Source organism: Eschrichtius robustus, chromosome 11 (assembly GCF_028021215.1).
Source record: "Eschrichtius robustus isolate mEscRob2 chromosome 11, mEscRob2.pri, whole genome shotgun sequence".
Classification (NCBI taxonomy): Eukaryota; Metazoa; Chordata; class Mammalia; order Artiodactyla; family Eschrichtiidae; genus Eschrichtius; species Eschrichtius robustus.
Genome location: NC_090834.1, coordinates 60,771,016 through 60,787,684, shown reverse-complemented (window position 1 = coordinate 60,787,684; position 16,669 = coordinate 60,771,016). Strand labels below are relative to the sequence as shown.

At 39.4% G+C, this 16,669-nt stretch overlaps 1 protein-coding gene across 1 annotated transcript in view; it reads left to right on the top strand.

The window, feature by feature from the left end:
* Nucleotides 1–14,450, top strand: part of POLD3 (DNA polymerase delta 3, accessory subunit) — a 68,584-nt gene extending 54,134 nt beyond the window's left edge. The window contains exon 13 of the transcript XR_011075476.1: nt 14,403–14,450. The gene's annotated coding sequence lies outside the window, so the exon portion shown is untranslated. The remainder of the gene's footprint in view (nt 1–14,402) is intronic.
* The last annotated feature ends 2,219 nt before the right edge of the window (nt 14,451–16,669 follow it).

Here is a 16,669-nt window from a genome sequence, read left to right as displayed (position 1 = left end):
TAAGGATTCACAGAGGATGAAGTGCTTAAATTGAGAATAGAAGTTTGCCAAATGGGAAAGTGAAGGGCACCCCAGGCAAAAGGAACAGGACATACTACATAAAAGACATAGACACATGAGAAAGCACAGAGTGTTTAGGGAGCTATAAGTGGTTTAGTGATTGATAGATGGAATAGTGGGTTATGAGACAAATAAGTAGGTAGGGGCCAGATCACAGAATTCTTTGCTAAATAGTTTGGACTTCACTCTACAGGCAATAGGAAGCCATTGAAGAAGTTTAACATCTCAGATTTGTACATTAGAAAAATCGCCATTTGTAGCCTAAAGAGAGAATTACCAGTATGAAATAGGTCATAAAGACCAAATTGCACCTGCATCTTGAGACAGAACAAGCCAAGGAAAAGCTTGTTCTATCTCAAGATGAACAAGCTTGAAGTTGGATTTAGTTCAGTTTTAAGCAAATGATTCCTTTGATCCCCTTGGAAACTCAGGACAGGAGAGAATTGGGAGTGACTTCAAATGTGGAATGATTAGCCTTTTGCTGGTTCATCTCATGCTTGGAAATCCTCTGGCTCTTGCCTGAGCCATGGTCCTCGTTAAACCATGGAGATGGGATTGGTTCCACGGTTCCACTAAGGATCCATGTAGGCCGTTCTCTGACGCACGAACACACACTCTGATTTAGACCTGGAACTGACTGCATCTCCCTGGAATTCTTTGGGCCACAATGACCCATAGTCCCACACTGGTCAACCAAACTCATCCTATGAATAATGAATAAATATGACTAAAGTCATATTTATTGTACACCTATTCCATGCCAGGTGTTTCCGTATACTTTATCATTTATTCCTCACAATTTTGTGAAGTGTAGATATCAGCCCAATTTTGTGAGTTAGGAAATTAAGAGAGGCTACCACCAGGCTAGCATACGGTAGAGCTGGGGGATTTGAGGGGCAGACTGAGTGTCCCGTTGTCATCCACTCCTGACATGAGTTCTTTTCCAGTGGGGTGGAGCGCGGTAAGCAGTCTTGCTTATCGTAACTAGGGTTCACATCAGGTACTCACTGAACAGCCATTATACTTGGGATTGTACAATGATATGCTTCTACTCTAGCAGTGAGTTTTTGCTGCAAACTCCTAAGCTCACCCCTAAAATAAGGGACCCGCTATCCTGAAGCCTCTGCATGAAGCCCCCCACCCTTACTTAGAATCGTACATAACTCACAACATGAATTACGTGGCTTCCCAACCAGTAACACATGAGTAGCAGCTAGACAGGGTCGCTTTTTGCTCTCCAGCAAGTGGTTGTCACTTCTTGGTTTTGTAGGAAGTACTTGGATTTTAGAGACAGATTGGAGCTCAGTGCCCATTCACCACCAGGGTGACTTCTTGCAAGTCACTGAACTTCCCTGAGCCTCCGTTCGCTCATCTCTAAGATGAAGATAATATCTATGTCAAGATTAGTGTGAGGATGAGAGATCATGAAATGTCCAGTTCATAGTGCTTGGTCAGTAAATGATAACTATGATCATTATTTTCAAAGCAGTGCTTTGGGCTTTAATCTTCCCTATGTGAGAAAAATAGGTTGTCATCCTTCATTTATTTGTTTTTCAACTAATCTTTATTAGAGTATCTACTTTATGTTATAAGCAACACTTTGGACTATCAAAACTAATGCCCTGCCAAAGTGAGGAGGGAGTGTTTCAGTGGGCAGCCTTGTGATCTGCTCACCTGTCCAAACCATGGCCCCCTTGATCCACCAGCACCCCTCCCTCTCAGTGGGCTGCTGTGTCATTCTGCATATGTTCTGAACTCTTGTTTCAACCACATTTCTACTTGAAACAGTTTAGAGGAAAGTCAGTGGTCTGAGTGCACATTCGATTTCTCCAAGTACAGACATCAGAGGGCGCCTTTATAAATGAAAAAATAAACAGATCTTCGGCAGCAAAGAGGCCTCCCTCTGCTTCGCCCAGGGATGGGGGTGGGGTGCTCAGGCAATAGTCACGCCTGCAGTTTGAGCCCATCTGTTTTTTCTGTCCGCCTCCTGAGTACTGTCCCCTTGTGGTTTGCATCATTCCCAGACGCAAGCCAACTCCAACCCTCCTCAATCCACTTGGTCAATAGCTGTCTTATTTAAACACACTCCCTCTCTCTTCGGGCGCCAGATGTGAAGTTTCAAGGCAGTAGAGGCCAGGCTGGCTAATGCTGGGACACCTGCTTTAGCAGGCAAGCCAGTCAGCTGCTGCTTCTGATGATGTTGGCCCTTTTTCACGGACTTCATGAGGGTTTCACCCCACCAAGCACACACACAGGCAGCTGAAGGAGCCTCATAAATTATGGTTTTGTTTGTTTACTTAGGGCAGGCAGCGTGGTGTAGTGGAAGGAGCCTGCACTTGGAAGCAGAAAACATGGGTTTGAGTCCTCGCCAGTTATGTGATCTTGTCTTTAGAGCATCTCTCTCTTCATAGATATCACTATCTCAGATGTTATATAAGTGTTATTTGTTTATATGCTTATCTCCTCCGCTACAGGTAGTAAGTCCTAGGAGGTCAGGGCCTGCTTTGGCTGTCGTTCTATCTCCAGCACCTAGGACAGTGCCTGGAACATAGTAGGCTCTTAGAAAAGATTTTTTGAATGAATGAATGAATTCTAAAACTGCCTCTTCCACTCATTGGCCATGTGATCTGGGAAAAGTCATTTATCTTCTCTGGGCCTTCATTTTGTCAGCTGTAAAATGAAGCCATTAGATCTCTATCCCTGATGCTCTAAGATGATAAGAATTCATTCATTTAAAAAATTACCTTGGGACTTCCCTGGTGGCACAGTGGTTAAGAATCCGCCTGCCAATGCAGGGGACACGGGTTCAAGCCCTGGTCTGGAAGATCCCACATACCGCGGAGCAGCTAAGCCAGTGTGCCACAACTACTGAGCCTGCGCTCTAGAGCCCGCGAGCCACAACTACTGAGCCTGCGAGCCACAACTACTGAAGCCGGCACGCCTAGAGCCTGTGCTCGGCAACAAGAGAAGCCACCGCAATGAGAAGCCCGCGCACCACAACCAAGAGTAGCCCCCGCTCGCCGCAACTAGAGAAAAGCCCACGTGCAGCGACGAAGACCCAATGCAGCCAAAAATAAATAAATTTATAAAAAAAAAAAAATTACCTTGTGTCTCTGGGCTGGGCACTCTGCCAAGCCCTGACACTACACGGTCATGAGCAAGTCAGAAATAGAACCTGCCCTCATGAAGTTTTGAAAGGGAGAGGAAACCAAATGAATTATGGCGTAAACAGGTATTGAAGGACCATTGTGATAAGCCTTACGAAGGATCTGTAGCAGGCACTATGACAGGATGTAACGGGGGTACCTAACCATGTTGGGGATCATCCGGGAAGATAACCTGGTAAGAGTGACATTTAAGCTTAGACTTTACGGATAAGTAGGAGTTGGCCAGGCAAAGGGGGTACAGGATTTCAGGCAGAGGGAAGAGCACACGTGAAGACCCTGGGGGAGGAATGTGGCTGGAGCACAGTGACTGACAGGGAGGTTGTACCCATGATGAGGCCAGAGAAGTAGGCTGAGCCAGACTGTTGGGACGCTTGAGGCTGTGGGAAGGATTGTGTCATTCTAAAGGCAGAGAGAAGCCGTGGAAGACAATCCGTGTCATTACAGAGAGAGCCCTAGTACAGACAAAAGGGAAAGCTGGATGCCCTCCTTATACGCCTGTCCAAGATAATGGGCAGATTTTACCCCATTTTATAGGTGAGAAAACAGGTCCAGAGAGGGCAGGTGACCACTGGGCAGGTCAGGGGCAGAGCCTCATCTTAGACATTTCAGTCCACTCCTCTCAATACCCTATCATCGCTTTACAGAGCTGAGAGCTTTTTCTCCCTCTAAAATCCTCCAGATGGCTAGGATTTGGACCTAAATACCTTGTAATAGTAACTCTTATCTGAAAATTGAATGTCTCATAAGCCACTTTTAAGCAAGTCTGATAAGAGACCAACTTCTCGTGAGCATTATGCTTGCATTTGGGGTAACTGCAACCAAATCTTTGATGTATTTTAAGTTATCCTTAGGATCGATTCCTAGGAATAGAATTACTGTGTCAAAGGATATACATTTTTAAGACACGTTGCAGACTGCCCCCTCAAAGCCTGTACCGATTTGATGTTCATTGTCAATACATGAGAATGACCTTCTCACTGCTTCAAATAACATAAAACTGAGTTGCCATGTGTATGGCTGATCTATTTTGTTGTGCAGTGGAGGCTAACACAACATTGTAAAGCAACCATACTCCAATAAAAATTAAAAAAAAAAAAACTGAGTTGCCAGCCATACTTAATTTTCTCGCTTAGAGACAGGAAATACAACAAGACTTTGACAATTTTAATGAGGAAAGAAGATGAAGCGTTAGAGATGGTGTCCAGTGGAGGCAGGAAACTCCCCAAGGCCTAGGAGGAAGCCGAAAGGTACCTCACATGGGGTCGGGTCATTTGCTGACAGCAGGGCACTCCTGTGCAACTGCTGCTGCTCAGAACTTGGTGTGGTTCCTGGAGACGTAAGCAGAGGGTCTATGAAGCCGATAGAGCCCTGTGGACTGGGGACATTAAAAGTCCTGAGAAGGAAGAAACAACTCCAGCAGAAGCTAAGTCGGTAGGGAGAGCAGCATGAGTTATCACTGCCAGCAGACTTGAGAGAGTATCATAATGGGCTTGTTAGTTCACCGAGTGGGGTCACTAACAAGAGTGACCCCAAGAGTCAGAGATCTTGCCGGTCATTTCCCTCACTTGGCTGGTGTGATAGACCTGTATCTTTATCTCCTACAGGGCCTTGCACAGAGTCCGTGCTCTGGTTATGTTTCAGGGCCAAGGGGACTTTTCAGTAATTTGCTGTTAATTCAACAAATATTTAATGTGTTAGGAAGTGGAAATAAAGTGAAGATTAGGATGACCATGGTTTGTGATCCTGCAGAGTTTACAATCTAGTGAGGGTTAACTATAGGTAAGAACTAATTATAATATTTAAGAGAAGGGCTATGAGAGAGAAGTACAGGACATCATAAAAATATATCAGAAGGGGCCCCAAGTCCAGACCTGGTGGATATGGTAAGGGTGCAGGGTGAATTCCAATGAGGACAGGGACCGTGTATACCTTGTTCACTGCTGGATCACAGTACCTGCTACATGATGGGTCCTCCATAAATGTTTGATGAATGAATGAACAAAAGAATGAGTGAATAAAGTTATGCCGATATCTAAATTGGTAAGACAGAAAGGATAGAAGTCCAAGTCAAGGATAGAAATAATGTTCCATACAGAGATAAAGGCAGTGTAAAGGCCTGGATAGATTAAGAAAATAGTTCAATGTGGCCGAAGAAAGTCAAAGAAGCTCAGAGTGGCAAGATTCAAGGCTGAAGAGGTAAAAGGAGGTCTTATACTAAGGAGTTTGGATTTTTTCTTAAAGGAAATAAGAAATCAAGGAAAGTTATTAAGCAAGGAAGTGATATAATCAGATGATAGTTATTATGCGTCAGCTGTATATCAGAGACTTTACATATAGCATCTCTTATTTTCAGAACAACCTTACAAAATATATATTATCCCCTATTTTATAGATGAGATTATGTGGTTTACCTAAAGTCAAATAACACATGTGGGATTGAAATCCATGCCTGTCTGACTCCAAAGCCTGTGTATTCTTCCCATATATCCCACTGCCTCCGTTGTGTCTGATGTTCTCACTTTCATTTCTTGTTATGGACAGTGGCCTTCACCTGGTCCTTGGCGCCAGGAACACCCTCCTTTAGCCAAGCATGTCACTAGCTGGTTAGGACAACCCCAAGCCTACAGGCTGGGCCATTACTGTGTGGGATGGTGAGAGCTTGTGGCTTCAGATATGATTCTTCACCTGTCTGTTGATCTGTTCGCCTTTTCCATCACATCTGTCCAACAGAGATTTTAACACACTGTAGCATAACTGCAGTGATAAACAACAATCATTTGTGACGCTTCTGCAAATGCTCTACGCACTAAGATCAGGAATTGATATGTATTACTTCTTTTCATCTTAACAACAACATTTTTTTTTAACATCTTTATTGGAGTATAATTGCTTTACAATGGTGTGTTAGTTTCTGCTTTATAACAAAGTGAATCAGTTATACATATACATATGTTCCCATATCTCTTCCCTCTTGCGTCTCCCTCCCTCCCACCCTCCCTATCCCACCCGTCTAGGTGGTCACAAAACACAGAGTTGATCTCCCTGTGCTATGCGGTTGCTTCCCACTAGCTATCTATTTTACGTTTGGTAGTGTATATATGTACATGCCAGTCTCTCACTTTGCCATATCTTACCCTTCCCCCTCCCCATATCCTCAAGTCCATTCTCTAGTAGGTCTGTGTCTTTATTCCCATCTTGCCACTAGGTTCTTCATGACCTTTTTTTTTTTTCCCTTAGATTCCATATATATGTGTTAGCATACTGTATTTGTTTTTCTCTTTCTGACTTACGTCACTCTGTATGACAGACTCTAACTCCATCCACCTCACTACAAATACCTCCATTTCGTTTCTTTTTATGGCTGAGTAATATTCCATTGTATATATGTGCCACATCTTCTTTATCCATTCATCCGATGATGGACACTTAGGTTGCTTCCATGTCCTGGCTACTGTAAATAGAGCTGCAATGAACATTTTGGTACATGACTCTTTTTGAATTATGGTTTTCTCAGGGTATATGCCCAGTAGTGGGATTGCTGGGTCGTATGGTAGTTCTATTTTTAGTTTTTTAAGGAACCTCCATACTGTTCTCCATAGTGGCTGTATCAATTTACATTCCCACCAACAATGCAAGAGTGTTCCCTTTTCTCCACACCCTCTCCAGCATTTATTGTTTCTAGATTTTTTGATGATGGCCATTCTGACTGGTGTGAGATGATATCTCATTGTAGTTTTGATTTGCATTTCTCTAATGATTAATGATGTTGAGCATTCTTTCATGTGTTTGTTGGCAATCTGTATATCTTCTTTGGAGAAATGTCTATTTAGGTCTTCTGCCCATTTTTGGATTGGGTTGTTTGTTTTTGTGTTATTGAGCTGAATGAGCTGCTTGTAAATTTTGGAGATTAATCCTTTGTCAGTTGCTTCATTTGCAAATATTTTCTCCCATTCTGAGGGTTGTCTTTTGGTCTTGTTTATGGTTTCCTTTGCTGTGCAAAAGCTTTTAAGTTTCATTAGGTCCCATTTGTTTATGCAACAACATTTTGATTTAGCTATTATAAGCCACAATTTTCTCATGTCAAAATCAGGCTAAGAGAGATTGACTTGCCCAAGATCACACAGTTAAAAAATGGCAGATTTCTGCTTCTGGTCACACAGAGTAACTGGTACTGAATTAGCTGCCCCATCATGAACAACTACAAAACTGGATACAACATATGAAAAAATTGTTTTCAGACATTGGACAACAGGCAAAGTAGGAATATTATCCCTAATAGAAAGAAAACAAATATGATGTGCCTCATTATCACCCAATTTGGAGGCATTTTCTAGACCCTGATGCAGGGAAGGGGTTGCTAAACAGAACATTTGCTAAGAAGAAGAAACAGAAAGTGAAGTTCAGGGTTACTGCGGCAGCTGAAATTTGCAGGGCAGTGTTTCAGAGAGACTGGAGCTGCATAGCAAAGGAGCTCCAGAAGTATGCATAGGTGTCCCCGACACATGCAGAGGAAGACGCGCCATAAGTCCAGGCAGGGAACAACTACTGGAGAACTGTGAGCTGAACAACTACCACTGCATGCAGAGAGCTAAGATATGGTTGAGTTGTAACTAGTCAGAATATAGAGGTCTCACTGGGTACTCCGCACATTCAATAGAACTCTCAGAAGGGCCAAGCCTTAAGGTCAGGGCTAATCTAGCCCTAGAGTAAAGGCTACTCTGGATGCACCCTAACAAACACCAGCCTCAAGAGGATCAAGCTCATCCACAAGTAAATTATCTGCCTGCCAGAGCAAAACTCAACACCCCATTAAAGAAGACAACAAAATCCAGACACCCAACAATGTAGCATCCATAATGTCCAGCATAAAATAAAATATTAGTAGACATGCAAAGAAGCGGAAAAATATGACTCATAACCAAAAGAAAATAATGTAATAGAAACAGATCTGTAAATGATATTAATGTTGGAATTAGCAGACAAGGAGCTTAAAATAGTTATGAACGTGTTCAAGGCATTAGAGAAAAGTATAAACATAATGAGGGAAAGTAAGGAACCTCAAAAGAGAACTGAAAGTTATAAAAAAGACAAATAGAAATGATAGACTGGAAAATATAATAATTTTTTTAAATGTCACTGCTTGATCTATGGATTCAATGCAATCCCAATCAAAATCCCAGCAAGTTATCTTGTGGACATAGACAAACAGATTTTAAAGTTTATTTGGAGGCTTATATAAAGATCCAGAACAGCCAACAATATTGAAAGAGAAGAACAAAGTTCAAAGTCACTATCTGACTTCAAGACTTACTATAAAGCTATAGTAATCAAGACAATGTGATGTTGACAAAAGAATAGACAAAAAAATCAATGGAACAGAATAGAGAGCCCAGAAGTAGATCCATATAAATATAGTTAACTGATATTTGACAGAGGAGCAAAGACAATACGATGGAGCAAAAACAGTCTTTTAAACAAATGGTGCTGGAACAACTGGACATCCACACACAAAAAAATGGATCTAGACACAGACTTTACACCCTTCACAAAAACTATCTCACAATGGATCATAGACCTAAATATAAAACGCAAAACTGTAGAACTCCTAGAAGATAACATAGGAGAAAACCTAGATGATTATGGGTATGGGGATGACTTTGTAGACACAACATCAAAAACACAATCCATGAAAGAAAGAATTGATAAGCTAGACTTAATTTAAATGAGAAGTTTCTGCTCTGTGAAACACACTGTTAAGAGAATGAGAAGACAAGTCACAAACTGGGAGAAAACATTTGCACTAGATATATATGATACAAGACTGTTATCCAAAATATACAAAGAACTCTTAAAACTCAACAGTAAGAAAAAAAAAAAACTCAACAGTAAGAAAATGAACAACCCAATTTTTTTAAAAAGTGGACAAAAGATTTGAACAGACACCTCACCAAAGAAGAAATACGCATTGAAATAAACATATGAAAAGATGCTCTATATCATATGTCATTAGGGATTTACAAATTAAACAATGAGATACTACTACACACCTATTAGAAATGCCCAAATCCAAAACACTGACAATACCAAATTCTGGCAATGATGGGGAGCAATAGGAATTCTCATTCATTGCTGGTGGGAATGCAAAATGGTAAAGCCACTTTGGACAGTGTCTGGCAGTTTCTTACAAAACTAAACAGTCTTACCATAACGAGCCAACAATGGTGCTCTTTGATATTTACCCAAATCAGTTGAAAACTTATGCCCACACCTGAAAATCTTATGTCCACACAAAAACCTGTACATGGATGTTTAGGGCAGCTTTACTCACACATGAAGTAAAAACTAACAGAACTGGAACTTCCCTGGTGGTGCAGTGGTTAAGAATCCGCCTGCCAATGCAGGGTACATGGGTTCGATCCCTGGTCTGGGAAGATCCCACATGCCACGGAGCAGCTAAGCCCGCGAGCCACAACTACTGAGCCCGCGCACCACAACTACTGAAGCCCACATGCCTAGAGCCCGTGCTCCGCAACAAGAGAAGCCACCACAATGAGAAGCCCACACACTACAACAAAGAGTAGCCCCCGCTCACTGCAGCTAGAGAAAACCCACCTGCAGCAACAAAGGCCCAACACAGTCAAAAATAAATAAATAAAATAAATAAATTTATATTAAAAAAAACCTAATAGAACTGAAAAAAGAGATAAATCCACAATTTAGAAGGATATAGAATGATGAGGACAGGCCTTCTGGAATGGCAAAGTAAGAAGCTCAGAAGATGCTCTTAAAAAAACCAAAAATCAAAAAACCAAAACATCAAACTGGACAAAATTGGCAAAAACGAAAATGATCAAAGGCTTACAACAAACTGAGAAGTGTTGATTCATGAAATATTACTGAACCTTTGGTAAGAAACGTAAGCAGTCTGTGACATCTTAGCCTGTGGCTGCTCCTAACCCTTTCCCCTCACATCACCGCCCCAGCTCAGTCATTGTGGTAATTGTTCTACAGGGAGAGGCAAGCCATGAAAAACTGCAGCTTTGTTTCAGGAAGGGTCTCACTTGATTTGGAGCAGAGCTTGAAAAACCCCATGCCTGGGGCATTGAGAGAAACAGTAGCAATCTTGGTGACAAACAAACAAACAAGGAAGGCCAACAACTCAGGTAGCCTGATTTTGAGGTGTTGGTTGGGGCAAGCAAAGAAATTTAACAGGGATATACCAGGAATGAGCCAGCTATTGTGGGTCTTGATAAGCTCCCAAACAGTTTCAGCAAAGCACATGTGCAGGAGAGACCAAAGAGTGCTCTGGCTATCTACATATTCCTGGTAGAACTTGAGGCCATGTATGCAGGTACAGGGGACATGAGAGTGCCTAACAGACTTGTAAACTGCCAGGATTTTGAATGTGCTCTCTAACCCATACATTAGATTCATCACAGAGCCATTGAAGAAAACAAAAATCTTATGGGCTTAAGGTGTTTGAGTGCAAACTCTAACCAGTCACTGGTTGACTACTCAGCAATGCTGACACAGAGGCAATCCCTAGGAAGCAAGGCTTAAAAATAAAGACAAGAATTCAAGAAACAAAACAAAAAATAAGAAAATCACCAGTGGCGGGACTTCCTTGGTGGCGCAGTGGTTAAGAATCCACCTGCCAATGCAGGGGATATAGGTTCGATCCCTGGTCCGGGAAGATCCCACATGCCACAGAACAAATGAGCCCGTGCACCACAACTACTGAGGCCTGCGTGAGCCCTAGAGCCCACAGGCCACAACTACTGAGCCCATGCACCACAATTACTGAAGCCTGCATACGCTAGGGCCAGTGTGCCGCAACTACTGAGCCCACGTGCTGCAACTACTGAAGCCCGTGTGCCTAGAGCCCGTGCTCCGCAACAAGAGAAGCCACTGCAATGAGAAGCCTGCGCACCGCAACGAAGAGTAGCCCCCGCTTGCCACAACTAGAGAAAGCCAGTGCACAGCAACAAAGACCCAACGCAGCCAAAAATAATAATAATAATAATAAATTTTTAAAAAATAATAAGAAAGACACTAGTGGCTGCACACTACAGGCTCCACAGATTTATTCCAGGCAACTTACTAAACAACCAAATGCAACAACAACCCCTAAAAGAAGAAAGAACAGATTTCTGAATTGCTAGAATAGATTATCTAACAAATACAAGAAATGAGATATGTGAAGAAATGGGAAAGTGTGACCCATATTCAGGGGGAAAAAGCAGTCAATATAATAATACACAAGATTTGAAAAATCTTATCAACCAATTTTACCTGATTGCCATTTACAGAACACTGCACTCAGTAACTGCAGAATACCTGTTCTTTTCAAGTGCATGTGGAAAATAAACCACGCATATTTTTACACAGTTCAACACATATTCTTGATGAAAAGGAAAAAACACAATTTTCCAAAAACTAGAAATAGAACTAAATATTCTAAATCTGTAAAGCAGAATCTATGAAAAACCTATGGCTAATTATATACTTAATGGTGAAATACTGAACGTTTCCCATTAAGTTTAGTAACAAGGCAGTGATATCTGCCATTATTTGTTCAATATTATATTACTGGAGGTTCTGGCAAATGCAATAAGACAAGAAAAGTAAATAAGAGACATACAAAAGGAAAGTATGCCTTCAAAAAGGAAGAAGTAAAATCGTCTTTATTCTCCAAAAAACATGATCACAAACATAGAAAAACTTAAGAAATCTAAACGAACAAACAAGAAAAACAAAAAAACTATTGGAGCTAATAAGTGAATTTAGTAAAGTGACAAGATACCAGGTTAACATATAAGAATCAATTGTATTTATATACACTAACAATAAGGAACTGAAAAAAATTTTAATTTAAATACTATTCATAGTAGTATTGAAAACAAAATATCTAAGAATAAATATAACAAAATATGTGCAAGACCTCTACATCAAAAACCATAAACACTGAAGAGAGAAATTAAACAAATTCAAAATTAATGGAGAGATATCATGTTCATGGATTGGAAGAACCCAGTATTGTTAAGTTGCCAATTCTCCCCAGATTGATCAATAGGTTCAAAGCAATACCAATCAGATTTCTAGTAGTCCTCTTTTAAGAAATTGACAAGTTGGTTCTAAAATTTATATGGAAATATAATAGACCTAGAATAAATCCATCTTGAAATAGAACAGAGGTAAAGAATTTACATTACCATTACAAATGAGAATACATGAAACTAAAAAGCTTTTGCACAGCAAAGGAAACTATCAACAAAATGAAAAGGCAGCCTACTGAATGGGAGAAGATATTTGCAAATGATATATCTGACAAGGGATTAATATCCAAAATATACAAAGAACTCATACAACTCAACATCAAAAAAACCAAACCACCCAATTAAAAAATGGGCAGAGAATCTGAATAGACATTTTTCCAAAGACATACAGATGGCCAACAGACACATGAAAAGATGCTCAACATCACCAATCATCAGGGAAATGAGATACCAACGAGATACCACCACACACCTGTCAGAATGTCTATCATCAGAAAGACAACAAATAATAAGTGATGGCAAGGATGTGGAGAGACAGGAACCCTTGTGCACTGTTGATGGTATTATAAATTGGTGCAGCCACTATGGTAAACAGTATGGTGGGTCCTCAAAAAATTAAAAATAGAACTACCATACGGTCCAGCGATTCTACTTCTGGATGTTTTCCAAAGAAAATAAAAACACTAATTAAAAAAGATACATGCACACCAATGTTCATTGCAGCATTGTTTATAATAGCCAGGATTCGGAAGCAATCTAAGTGTCCACTGAAAGATACATGGATAAAGATGTGGTGTGTGTGTGTGTATGTGTATATGTATATACACACACACATACAAATACACACACACAACAGAATACTACTCAGCCATGAAAAAGAATGAAATCTTGCCATTTGTGACAACATGGATGGACCTAGAGGGTATTATACTAAGTGAAATAAGTCAGACAGAGAGAGACAAATACTGTATGATTTCACTTATATGTGCAATCTAAAAAACAGAAACAGACTCATAGATACAGAGAACAAAAAGGTGGTTGCCAGAGGGGAGGCAGTAGGGGAATGAATGAAATAGGCAAGAGAGATTAAGAGGTACAAACTTCAGTTACAATATAAAGAAGTCATAGAGATTCAATGTACAGCATGGGAAATATAGTCAATAATATTGTAATAACTTTGTATGGTGACAGATGGTAACTATACTTATCATGATCATTTTGTAATGTATGATTTGATAGAAATATCAAATCATATGGCGTATACCTGGAATTCACATAGTGTTGTAGGTCAAGTACACTTCAATTAACAACAACAATAAAAAAAGATGTGTAATCACAGTTTTCTAATATGTTCTGCAGTGAACAATAACATTGTTATAATGATGCAAAAGCTAATTATCAATATAATTAAAAGTATGATAAAATTTGGGGAAGAGGATGAGGAAGGAGAGGTGGAGGTATTAATTCTTCATCTCTTATAACATTTATAAATTTAAAAATTACTTTTTTGAGTAGTTCCAATAGGGACCCCCAAAGTCTAAGATATTTACTATCTGACGCATTATAGGAAAAGTGTGCTGATCCAAGTTGTTGATCTTATGGCCACAATGTTGTTCACAGTACAGGCATACCTTGGAAATATTGTGTGTTTTGTTCCAGACCACCACAATAAAGTGAATATTGCAGTAAAGTAAGTCACAAAATTGTTGGTTTCCCAGTGCATGTAAAAATTATGTTTATACTATATTGTAGTTTATTACATATGTAATAGCATTATGTCTAAAAAAATGTACACACCTTAATTAAAAAATACTTTATTGCTAAAAAACGCTAGCCATCATTTGAGCCTTTAGCAAGTCATGGTAGTAACACCAAAGATCACTGATCACATATCACCGTAACAAATATAACGATAATGAAAAAGTTTGAAATATTGTGATAATTATTAACACGTGACAGAGACATGAAGTGAGCAAATGCTGTTGGAAAAATATTCTCAATAGACTTGCTTGATTCAGGGTTGCCATAAAACTTCAACGTGTAAAAAATGCATCATCTGAGAAGTGCAATAAAATGAAGAGCAAAATTTAATGTCAAAAAAAAAAATTACTTTTTTCAGAGACTTCCCTGGTGGTGCAGTGGTTAAGAGTCCGCCTGCCAATGCAGGGGACATGGGTTCAAGCCCTGCTCCAGGAAGACCCCACATGCTGCGGAGCAACTAAGCCCGTGCACCACAACTCCTGAGCCTGTGCTCTAGAGCCCGCGAGCCACAACTACTGAAGCCTGTGTGCCACAACTACTGAAGCCTGTGCGCCTAGAGCCCGTGCTCCGCAACAAGAGAAGCCACTGCAATGAGAAGCCTGCGCACCGCAACAAAGAGTAGCCCCCACTCGCCACAACTAGAGAAAGCCTGCGCACAGCAACAAAGACCCAACGCAGCCAAAAATAAATAAATAAATAAATAAATAATAAATATTACTTTTTTCTTTTCTTTTTGTTGTATCTATATGAGATGATAGATGTTAATGAAATGTAATCATTTCACAATATATGTAAATCAAACCATCATGCCATACACTTTAAATTTATACAGTGATATACGTCAATTATTTCTCAGTAAAACTGGGAAAAAATTTATATGGAAATTTAAAAGATCTAGAATAATCTATGGTCCATCCATGTTGTCACAAATGGCAGTCTTGAAATAGGACATAGTTGAAGAATTTACATTACCTGATCTCTAAGCTTACAGTAATGCCATAGTAATCAAGACAGTGTGGTACTGGTATAAAGATGGAAAAAATAGATCAATGGGACAGAATACTTAGTCCAGAAATAGTGGTTAATTGATTTTCATCCAAAGTGCAAAAGCAATTCAATGTGGAAAGAAAAGTCTGTTCAACAAACAGTGCTGAAACAATTGGCTACGAAAATGTTTTCTAGAAGAAAATGTAGTTATTTTAATGATCTTTGGATAGGCAAAGATTTCCTAGACAACTCCCAGAAAGAAATAACCATAAAAGAGAAGTCAATAAAATAGAATTCATCAAAATTTAAAGTTTAATTGAAAGCTTCTGCTCATCAAAAGACACCATTAAGAAAATGAGTAGGAAAGCCATAGACAGAGGAAATAGTCACTATACACTTACCTATCTATCTCTATATCTACATATTGACAAAGGACTTTTATTCAGAATATATAAACAACTCCTACAGTGCAATAGTAAGAAGACCCAACTAAAATCCAATTTTTTAAAAGTGGGCAAAAGATACAAACAGACTCTGAACAAAGGAAGGTAAACAAATGGCCAATAAACACATGTTCATGTGTTTAATATCATTATTTATCAATAAAATATAAGTGAAAACATTGAGATATCACAACATGCCCACTAGAATGGCTAAAATTTAAAAGACTGGCAACACCTAACATGGTGAGGATGCGGAATAAGCAAAATACATTGCTGGTGGGAGTGTAAAGTGTAGTGATGCAATCACTTTGAAAATTAGTCTGGAACTTTCTCATAAAGTTAACATGTTCCTACCAAATGACTCAGCAATTCCACTTGTAAATATTTACCCAAGAAAATGAAAACATATGTCTATATAAAGATTTGTACACTAATGTTCATAGCAGCTTTATTCCAAAACTGGAAACAATCCAAATATCTATCAACGGGTGAATGGATAAACAAATTATGCTATATTCACATAATGGAATACAACTCAGAAATAGAAAGGAATGAACTCTACCAAACATTTAAAGAAGACTTCACACCAATTTTTCCAAACTCTTCCAAAAATTAGAGGAGAAGACACTTCCAACTCATTCTATGAGATCATTGTTACCCTACCAGAAACCAAAGACATCATAAGAAAACTACAGACTAATACCTCTTATGAGTATAGATGCAAAAACCCTCAACAAAGTACTACCAAACTGAATCCAGCAACATATAAAAAGGAGTATGCACCATGACCAAGTGATATTTATCGTAGGAATGTAAGATTGGTTAAACATCTGAAAATCAGTTAATATTCAATATAACATCAACAGAACAAAGGATAAAAACTACATGATCATGTCAATAGAGTCAGATAAAGTATTTGATAAAATCCAACCCTTTTTCATGATAAAAAAAAAACACTAAAACATTAAGAATAGAAGGGAACTTCCTCAAACTGATAAAGGGCATCAATGAAAACCTACGGCTAACAGCATATTTAATGGTGAAAATCTGAAAGCTTTCCCCATATGGTCAAGAACAAGGATGTCTCTTACCACTTCTATGTAACATTGTACTGAAGTTCTAGCCAGAGCAATTAGGCAAGAAAAAGCAATAAAAGGGACCCATATTGGAAAGGAAGACGTAAAACTATCTCTAC